Raw genomic sequence first — 9,917 nt, forward strand, 5'->3', positions numbered from 1 at the left:
AAATACAAATTATAATGATGTATTATTACCCCACGTCAGTCAGAATGGCCATCATCAAAAAGTCTACAAATAATAAATGCTAGAGAGGATGTGGAGAAAAGTGAGCCCTCCTACACTATTGGTGGGAATGTAAACTGGTACAGCCACTAGGGAGAATAGTGTGGAGATTCCTTAAAAAACTAAAGATAGAACAACCATACAATCCAACAACCCCACTCCTGGGCATATATCCAGAGAAAACTATAGTTCAAAAGAGATACATGCACCCCTATGCTCATTGCAGCAGTATGTACAAAGGCCAAGACATGAGAGCAACCTAAATGTCCACTGACTGATGGATGGATAAAGATGTGGTACATACAGACAATGGAATATTACCCAGCCATAAAAAGAATGAAATAATGCCATTGCAACATGGATGGACCTAGGGATTATTGTACTAAGTGAAGTAAGTTAGAGAAAGACAAATATCATATGGTATCACTTATATGTGGAATGTAAAAAATCATACAAATTAACTTTTTACAAAACAGAAACAGACTCACAGACCTAGAAAACAATTTCATGGCTACCAAACGAGAAAGTTGTGGTGGAGGGATAAATTAGGAGGTTGGGATTAACATCAACACACTCCTACATGTAAAAGAGATAATGAAAAAAAAAGAGAGAGAGATAATGAACAAGAGCCTATTGTATAGCACAAGGAACTCTACTCAATACTCTGTAATAACACATATGGGGCAAGAATCTGAAAGAGAATAGATATAAGTATGTGTATAACTGAATTACTTTGTTGTACCCCTGAAACTAACACATCATAAATCAACTATATTCCAATATAAAGTAAACATTTTAAAAAATTTACTGAGTGCCAGCTATGTGACAGGAAAATTCTGAAAAACAATAGGAATGAACATGATTAACTCTATTAAATATTAAAACATATGCTCTTGCACAATAATAACATGGTATACCTGGAGAGGGAAAGCGACTCACTGGGTAGAGAGTGAGTTCAGTCATCTAATCACAGATCTGTCCAGGGACTGGAGTTTCTCTCACCACTGGGACTGAGATCTGGAAGGGTGAGGGTCCCAGTGCAACATACAGGATGGAGGTCAGATTTGGGACACTTTGTGACAATAACTACAGAATCGGACTTCTTGTCAACTGTGGGCTGCCCCAAACAAGTGGGAACCTGGTGTCTTAGTCCATTTGGGTTGCTATAATAAGAATATCATAGAGTTTGTAGCTTAAACAATAAAAATTTATTTCTCAGAGTTCTGGAACCTGGAGGAGCCAGCAGATTTGGTGTCTAAGGGAGAGCTTGCCTCTGGCTCATAGGTGGCTGCCTTCTTGCTGTGTCTTCACAAGGGGGAAGGAGCAAGGGGCAAGGGAGCTCTCTGGGATTTCTGTTAAAGGATACTAATCCCATTAATGTGGGCTCCTGTCTCATGACCTGTGTTCATCCCAAAGGCCTTACCTCCTAATACCATCATGTTGGGGATTAGGTTTCACATATGAATTTTGTAGGGGTGCAAACATGCAGCCTATAGCACCTGTCAAGTGCAACTTTGCTCTTAGAAGCACCAGGGCACACTGTGAAAAACATGGCCTTCAGATCAAGCAGGATGATCTCTTCTATTACTTACTATCTGAGCTTCCTGGGGCAAGTCATTTTACCTCTCTGACCTGCAGAATGAAGGCACCTGCAGCAAACCTGTGTGTTTGTTAGTCACTTAGTCGTGTCTGACACTTTGTGACCCCATGGACTGTAGTCTGCCAGGCTCCTGTCCATGGAATTCTCCAGGCAAGAATAGTGGAGTAGGTTGCCATTTCCTCCTCCAGGGGGTCTTCCTGACCCAGAAATCAAACCTGGGTCTTCTGCATTGCAGGTAGATTTTTAACCGTCTGAGCTACTAAGGAAGACCCTCCATACATGTTGTTAGTGTTTAGTTGATAAATCATGTCCGACTCTCTTGTGACACCATAGATTGTAGCCTGTGAGGCTCCTCTGTCTATGGGATTGTCCAGGCAAGAATACTGAAGTGGGCTGCCATTTCCTTTTCCAGGAGTTCTTCCTGACCCAGGGATCGAACCTACATCTCCTGCTTGGCAGGCGGATTGATTCTTCACCAGTGAGCCACCAGGGAAGCCCTCCTAAACCTAGTAGACAACTAATAAGGAATAGCTATCACAATGTCTTGACAATGGGGTTGATACAAGGATACGCTCAAAATGTGGCTAAAGGTTAAAGTACTATCTCTACCTTTTCTTTCTTTTAACATTTAAGTATCCACTTGCATTTTCTGCTCTCCCCCTTTTATGACATTTTATTGTTGTTTTATTTTTATTTATTAGGCTGTGCCATGATGGATCTTAGTTCCCAGACCAGGGATGGAATCTGTGGCCCCTTCATTGGGAGCATGGAGTCTTAACTACTGGGCCTCCAGGGAAGTTCCCTATCTCTACTTTTTCTAATCAGAACTTCATAAGGCTAAATGAGAGCATCGTTTTGGAGCCTAAGAAATGGGTGCCTATTATAGAACCGAACTGTCAAGGGACGAGTTAAGGCTCTGCAGCAGTGCTTCTCTACACAAACATACCCATTTATAATAACCATTTTAATGCTTTGTATTAGCCAAGGTTCTCCAGAGAAACAGAACCAATAGGATATATATAGATACACAAGACTCCTCTTTATTATGGGAACTGGCTCATGTGATTATGGAGGTTGATCTGGAGAGCCAGAGCAGCTGGTGGGATAACCGTCCAGGTCTGAAGGCCTGAGAACTGGGAGCACTGATGTCTGGGGACAGAAGATGGATGTCCCAGCTCAAGGAGAGAGAGGAAATTGCCCTTCCTTCACTTTTTTTGGTCTATCCAAGCCCATAAGAGATTGCACGGTGCCTGTCCACATTGGTGAGGGTAGATCTTCTTTGCTCAGTCTACTGACCTACTGATTCAAATGCTAATCTCTTCCAGAAACATTCTCACAGACACCACCAGAAACCAGTTAACTACCAGCTATCCTAGGCATCCCTTAGCCCTGTCAAGCTGACACATAAACGATTATGTGCCTCTTTGCAGTGTTGAAACTCGTAATTATTAAAACCTATGTGCATAATTTCAAAGAATTCAAAATAATACTCTGCAATAAAAAGGAGAAATAAAAAGCAACAGGTAATATTACTTATATGTATGTAGTTCAATGTATAGATGCTTAAGCACACTACATCAGAGGAAAAAAATGCCTTCCCTATATTTTCATAAGCCCCCAGGAGGGTAGTTCTGCCTCCTAACAAGTTCTAAGGGCAAGTGAAGTAGGTATCAGGGATCTGCCAACTCCCGGTACACGAATCTTCACCCTCTCACCCCCTCAGATGGATGACTTCCCATCCCCAGCCCCAACCTTGACCCCATCACTAACAAGGAATGAGGTGAATCATCTAGGATATGTTCTAGCTCTTTCTACCCTCCCCCACAAAGCTCTGCCTCTCCAGGGCTGGGGAGATATAGCAGAAGATGTGGGAAGATCTTTGATACCCGGGGTTTCAGCCTCAGAGGAGAAGAGGGACAGCAGGGCTCTCTGCTCTTTCTTGAGGACAGAAGAGAGCAGGGAGGTGGGCTTAGCTGTCTCACCCACCTCTCACCTCCGAGAAGGAACTAGGGACCTGCATTGTGACCCCAGCTGTCTCCAGCTTGCTGGGTGGCTCTCTCTTGGGTTAGCTGGCTGTGTGGTCCTTGGCTTCCCAGCTCTTCTATGGCTGGGGCAGACCCAGTTGACAGTTCCTTACTCCCTGAGGCTGGGCCTGGGTCTGCAAGTATGTGATGTGGTGGTTTAGTTGCTAGTACATGCTGAGGGGTCCCAAAGCCTCCGGCACAAGGACGGTGTCAACTGCCTTCCTGTAGCAGGACTTTCTCACTGGCTAACCATGAGGCCACCACAAGGGTGCTCACCGGCAGGGTTGGGGGGCTGGGGTGCACCAGCACAGTAGAGGGAGTGAGGTCTATCACTTAGGGTAGGCTCTCTTTGGTCCTTTCTTCTCAAGGGCAAATGAGTCACTTGGATAAGACTACAAACATTTCCCCAAAAGAAGCCTCATGGTCAGAGCAACCCTGATCAGGGTCTTTGCTCAAGTCCAAGGGCCGGAGCTTCTCTGGCCACTGAGGAGCTGTATTAAAGCCTGCCCAGGACTTGCTTTAAAGCTAGGGAGCAGGATTCTGAGCTCTTCTCTGGGCTTCCTAGCTACAGGGGCAAGGGGGTCTGCTCTGAGCTGATTCTTGGGGCTGGCTATTCCCCAGGGACCACCATCAGCTCCATCCCACAAGGAGCAGGGGCCTAAGATAGCTGGCATGCTTCCTGGGAGGTCTGGCATTTCCTCTGGCCCACTTTGGTGTGCCCACTGCTTGAGGAGGAAAAAAAAAAAAAAAAGCCCACATAGCCAGATAAGAAGATGGTCTAGTGGTGCCCCCTGCTGGTCCTATGGTAGGCTGAAAGGATTTGCAGTCAGAAACACCAATGAGTTTCTCATTTGGGAGCGGAGACTGACTTTTTTTTTTTTTCCTTTAAAGCCCTGTATTAGGTAACTATTGCTGCAGAACTAATGAGTGGTTTAAAACTACAATGCTATTTCTATGAGTCAGGAATTTTGTTTGGCTGGGCACTTCTAGCTCTGGGTCTCCCAAGAGGCTGTCATGAGATGTCAGCAAGCAACTCAGGGACTCACTTCTGAGGTGGTACATTCACATGCCTGGCAAGTTAGTGCTGGTTGTTGGCAGGGAGCCTCAGCACCTCTCCGCTGGGACCTCTCCAGAGCTGCTTGCCTGATCTCACAACAAGGAGACTGACTTACCCCAGAGCGAGTGACTCAAGAAGCTGAAGTGGAAGCTCAGATGGCTTTTATGACTTGGCCCTGGAAGTCAAACACTGTCACTTGCACAATATTCACATCAACTCGCTGTGATTCAGTATGGGAGTAAACTACATGAAGGTATGAATTCCAGAAGGTGAGGATCCCTGGTGTCATCTTGGAGGCTGGCTACAACAAACACCCACCATGTGCTAGGGTGTATGCAAATAATACATAACAACCAGAGCATACGCACTGCAATTACTGCATGCATCTTTTCATTTCTTTTAATTTCATGGCTGTAGTCACCATCTGCAGTGATTTTGGAGTCCAAAAAAATAAAGTATCTCACTGTTTCCATCGTTTCCCCATCTATTTGCCATGAAGTGATGGGACCAGATGCCATGATCTTAGTTTTCTGAATGTTGAGCTTCAAGCCAACTTTTTCACTCTCCTCTTTCACTTTTATCAAGAGGCTCTTTAGTTCTTCTTCACTTTCTGCCATAAGGGTGGTGCCATCTGCATATCTGAGATTATTGATATTTCTCCCGGCAATCTTGATTCCAGCTTGTGCTTCATCCGGCCTGCCATTTCACATGATGTACCTGCATATAAGTTAAATAAGCAGGGTGACAATATACAGCCTTGACGTACTCCTTTCCCAATTTGGAACCAGTCCATTGTTCTATGTCCAGTTCTAACTGTTGCTTCTTGACCTGCATACAGATTTTGCAGGAGGCAGGTCAGGTGGTCTGGTATTCCCATCTCTTTAAGAATTTTCCACAATTTGTTGTGATCCACACAGTCAAAGGCTTTGGCCTCTGAAGTAGAAGTTTTTTCCTGGAATGCTCTTGCTTTTTCTATGATCTAGCGGACACTGGCAATTTGATCTCTGGTTCCTCTGCTTTGTCTAAATCCAGCTTGAACATCTGGAACTTCACGGTTCACATACTGTTGAAGTTTGGCTTGGAGAATTTTGAGCATTACTTTGCTAGCAGGTGAGATGAGTGCAATTGTACGGTAGTTTGAACATTCTTTGGCATTGCCTTTCTTTGGGATTGAAATGAAAACTGACCTTTTCCAGTCCTATGGCCACTGCTGAGTTTTCCAAATTTGCTGGCATATTGAGTGCAGCACTTTCACAGCATCATCTCCTAGGATTTGAAATAGCTCAACTGGAATTCCATCACCTCCACAAGCTTTGTTCATAGTGATTCTTCCTAAGGCCCACTTGACTTCACATTCCAGGATGTCTGGCTTTAGGTGAGTGATCACACCGTCGTGGTTATCTGGGTCATGAAGATCTTTTTTGTACAGTTCTTCTGTGTATTCTTGCCAACTCTTCTTAATATCTTCTGCTTCTGTCAGGTCCATACCATTTTTGTCCTTTATTGTGACCATCTTTGCATGAAATGTTCCCTTGGTTCCTCTAATTTTTTTGAAGAGATCTCTAGTCTTTCCCATTCTATTGTTTTCCTCTATTTCTTTGCACTGATCATTGAGGAAGACTTTCTTATCTCTCCTTGCTATTTTTTGGAACTCTGCCTTCAGATGGTTATATATTTCCTTTTCTCTTTTACCTTTAGTGTCTCTTCTTTTCTCAGCTATTTGTAAGGCCTCCTCAGACAACCATTTTGCATTTTTGCATTTCTTTTTCTTGGGGATGGTCTTGATCCCTGCTTCCTGTACAATGTCACAAACTTCCGTCCGTAGTTCTTCAGGCACTATATCAGATCTAATCCTTTTAATCTATTTATCACTTCCACTGTATAATTGTAAGAGATTTGATTTAGGTCATACCTGAATGGTCTAGTGGTTTTCCGCTGCTGCTGCTGCTGCTGCTGCTAAGTCGCTTCAGTCAAGTCCAACTCTGTGTGACCCCATAGGCGGCAGCCCACCAGGCTCCCCCGTCCCTGGGATTCTCCAGGCAAGAACACTGGAGTGGGTTGCCATTTCCTTCTCCATGCATGAAAGTGAAAAGTGAAAGTGAAGTCACTCAGTTGTGTGGGACTCTTTGCGACCCCATGGACTATGTAGCCTACCAGGCTCCTCCGTCCATGGAATTTTCCAGGCAAGCGTACTGGAGTGGGTTGCCATTCCTTCTCCAAGTGGTTTTCCCTACTTTCTTCAATTCAAGTCTGAATTTGGCAATAAGGAGTTCACGATCTGAACCACAGTCAGCTCTCGGTCTTGTTTTTGCTGACTGTATATAGCTTCTCCATCTTTGGCTACAAAGAATATAATCAATCTGATCTTGGTATTGACCATCTGGTCATATGTAGAGTCTTCTCTCATGTTTTTGGAAGAGGGTGTTTGCTGTGACCAGTGTGTTCTCTTGGCAAAATTCTGTTTGCCTTTGCCCTGCTTCATTTTGTACTCCAAGGCCAAACTTGCCTGTTACTCCAGGTAGTTCTTCCTGGAGTAGATTTCCTACTTTTGCATTCCAGTCCCCTATAATGAAAAGGACATCTGTTTTGGATGTTAGTTCTAGAAGGTCTTGTAGATCTTCATAGAACCATTCAACTTCAGCTTCTTCAGCATTACTGGGAACTTGTTAGAAGTGCAAATTCTTGGGCCCCATCCCAGACCTGCTGACTCGGAAACTCTGTGCACGATGTCAGAGCTCTGTGTCTTCACACATCCTGCAGTTAGTTCTAATATTAACATGTGCTGAAGTCTAAGAAACACTGATGTATGTTAACTGCATCATCCCTGTGCTTGCTTTTCTGGAAGCCTACATTACTCCTGAAAAATAGAACAATCCAACTGGCCACTGAGCTCTGGCCTCTGCTCTCGCCCCAGCTTTTGCTCTCCTTCTCCTTGGTCATTGCAGATGTGAGGCTCAGGAGGTCAGGTTCTGGAATCAGTATGCCTGAGAGAGAGATCCATGCCAGCTTCATGTGTGTGTGTGTATGCCCATTTGTGTGCATGCAGATTTTTGACCTCTAGTAAAGCTGTGTGACCTTGACCTGTTAGCAGGTGTTTCCTCACCTGCAAATGGAGCTGATGATACTTAATCACCTCCATACAAATGGAGGTGATGATACACCAGTCACAGGTGTAAGCACTTTCCACATATTACCTCACTTTATCCTCAGCACAGCTCTATGGAATCAGTACCATTACTACCCCCTTTTTAGAGACAGAGAAGCCAAGGCACAAAAAGGTTAAGAAACTTGCTCAGGGCACACAGTTCTTAAGTGTTAGAACTGGGATTCTAGCACAGGCCCTCTGGCCACGGAGTCCTGGCTCTTAGGCAGTCTGCCTCCCAAGGCTCCTCCTGTTAATAATACACCCAACCTCTAGCTCCTTCTGTGGTGCTCTGTTGTGCTGACATGCCTCATCTTAAACAAAATCTCTCTGCTACTGACAATGAGAATGTGCCTTAGTCACTTCACCTCTCCTGGCCCTAGTTTCCAAATGTTTAAAGTGAGAGGATGGACTAGGCTGAAGGATGTAAGCAGAAGCTCTGCAGGTACAAAGGATAAGCTGTGTTTGGCCAGCTACTCTGTCTAAGGTGACTTAAACCAAACATCTGTCTGTAAGTGGGGTATGCACCTGCTCTTCACTGCCTTCAGTAGTACCACCCCGTTCAGTAGTCTTATACCTGGCCCACTTTCCTTATTTTAATGAGCTATCTGGGATCCAGAGGCATCTGAGTTTGAGATTACTAATCAGATAACGCCTAAATCAGAGTTCCTATGAGTTTACAATTCTTTCACCTTCACCTTTCTTCTCCCTCAATCCAATTTGAAGAGCAGTTTAAGTTTACCTGCAATGTTTCTTGTGCAAAGGCTCTGAGCCTTGGTCCTGCCTTTCACTATGATGGAAGTCCTCTACTTGGCATGGTTGTCAGAGGTTAAGCTGGTGTTCCTTCTTTTCTCCATGTGCTCTGAAAATGCTGATTTACATTTGCTTCTGGAAGGGAGACAAACAAAGCTTTAGAATGTAAGGTTAATCCAATTTCAGAATCCATTGCACATGGAAGGATGGTTTCTGTTATTCACATTTAATATGGGAGGTTTTCTCTTTTCAAACTTAGAACTTAATCAATTGGAAGAATGAAGGCCTTTTATTCTGCTTTATGAGCTTGTGCATCCCTATGTTGAATGCCTTCATTTCCTGCAGCAGAACACATCCCGTACTGATAGAGTGGCTTTGAGGCTTTTTACTGGGCTTTGCAAACATCGTTCATAAGGCTTCTGGCAAGTGGGTGCCAGGTGTTGCTGACTAACAACTAGCATACTGCCTGACACATGTAACAGGCAAATACTGCTGAATATGGATAAATGAATGAGCAAATACTTTCTAGTAACTGGAGCCTACACTAGTTAAATAACCCATTGAACCTCCTTCAGTTGATAGGAATATATTTTATTTTTAGAATACTGTATGGCTTACAGTTTTCACACATGTTCTTTGGAAATTAGTTTCCATAAAGTTGAGGAAATGAAGCTTCAAGAAGTTAACTAACTTCAAAGTCACACTGTGACGTTCCTATGACCTCAGGTTGTCAACACCAAAATAAAAGCCATTATAAAGAAAGTTGTTCAAAAAAATTTGAAGTTGTGTAAGCTAAAACTTTAGATACTAAAAGAAACATGGCAGAAAAAAAATCACTTATCAACACAAAAACAGGAAACAATATTATTGTTTGTATAGTAATTCATAGTTTCTAGGGTATTTTCTCACATATAATTTCATTTGACTCCCCCCCCCCAACCCTCACTCACACACACAATAATTCAGCTCCACCAGAGTAAAATCTCTTCTTGCTTCAGTTCAGCTGATTATTAACAACAGTAACAGACTGCCTCGTGTTACTCTTCCCCAAGGCATGTCAGGCTGACACTTAAGTACTGAATATCCTGTGTACTCCTGCCACCTACTGGTGCTTTTCTGGTAGCATGGATTTCAGCTGATTTTATATTAATGTCTTTTATTCAACGGGACCACTGGACTATTTTACACCTTATTACTCAAGTTCTTAAATATACCCCACCCCACCCCCATCTTTGAAACTCATTTTCTAAGGAGACTACTCTGAAACAGGACCGAAGACTTTCT

Source organism: Cervus canadensis, chromosome 5 (assembly GCF_019320065.1).
Source record: "Cervus canadensis isolate Bull #8, Minnesota chromosome 5, ASM1932006v1, whole genome shotgun sequence".
NCBI lineage: Eukaryota > Metazoa > Chordata > Mammalia > Artiodactyla > Cervidae > Cervus > Cervus canadensis.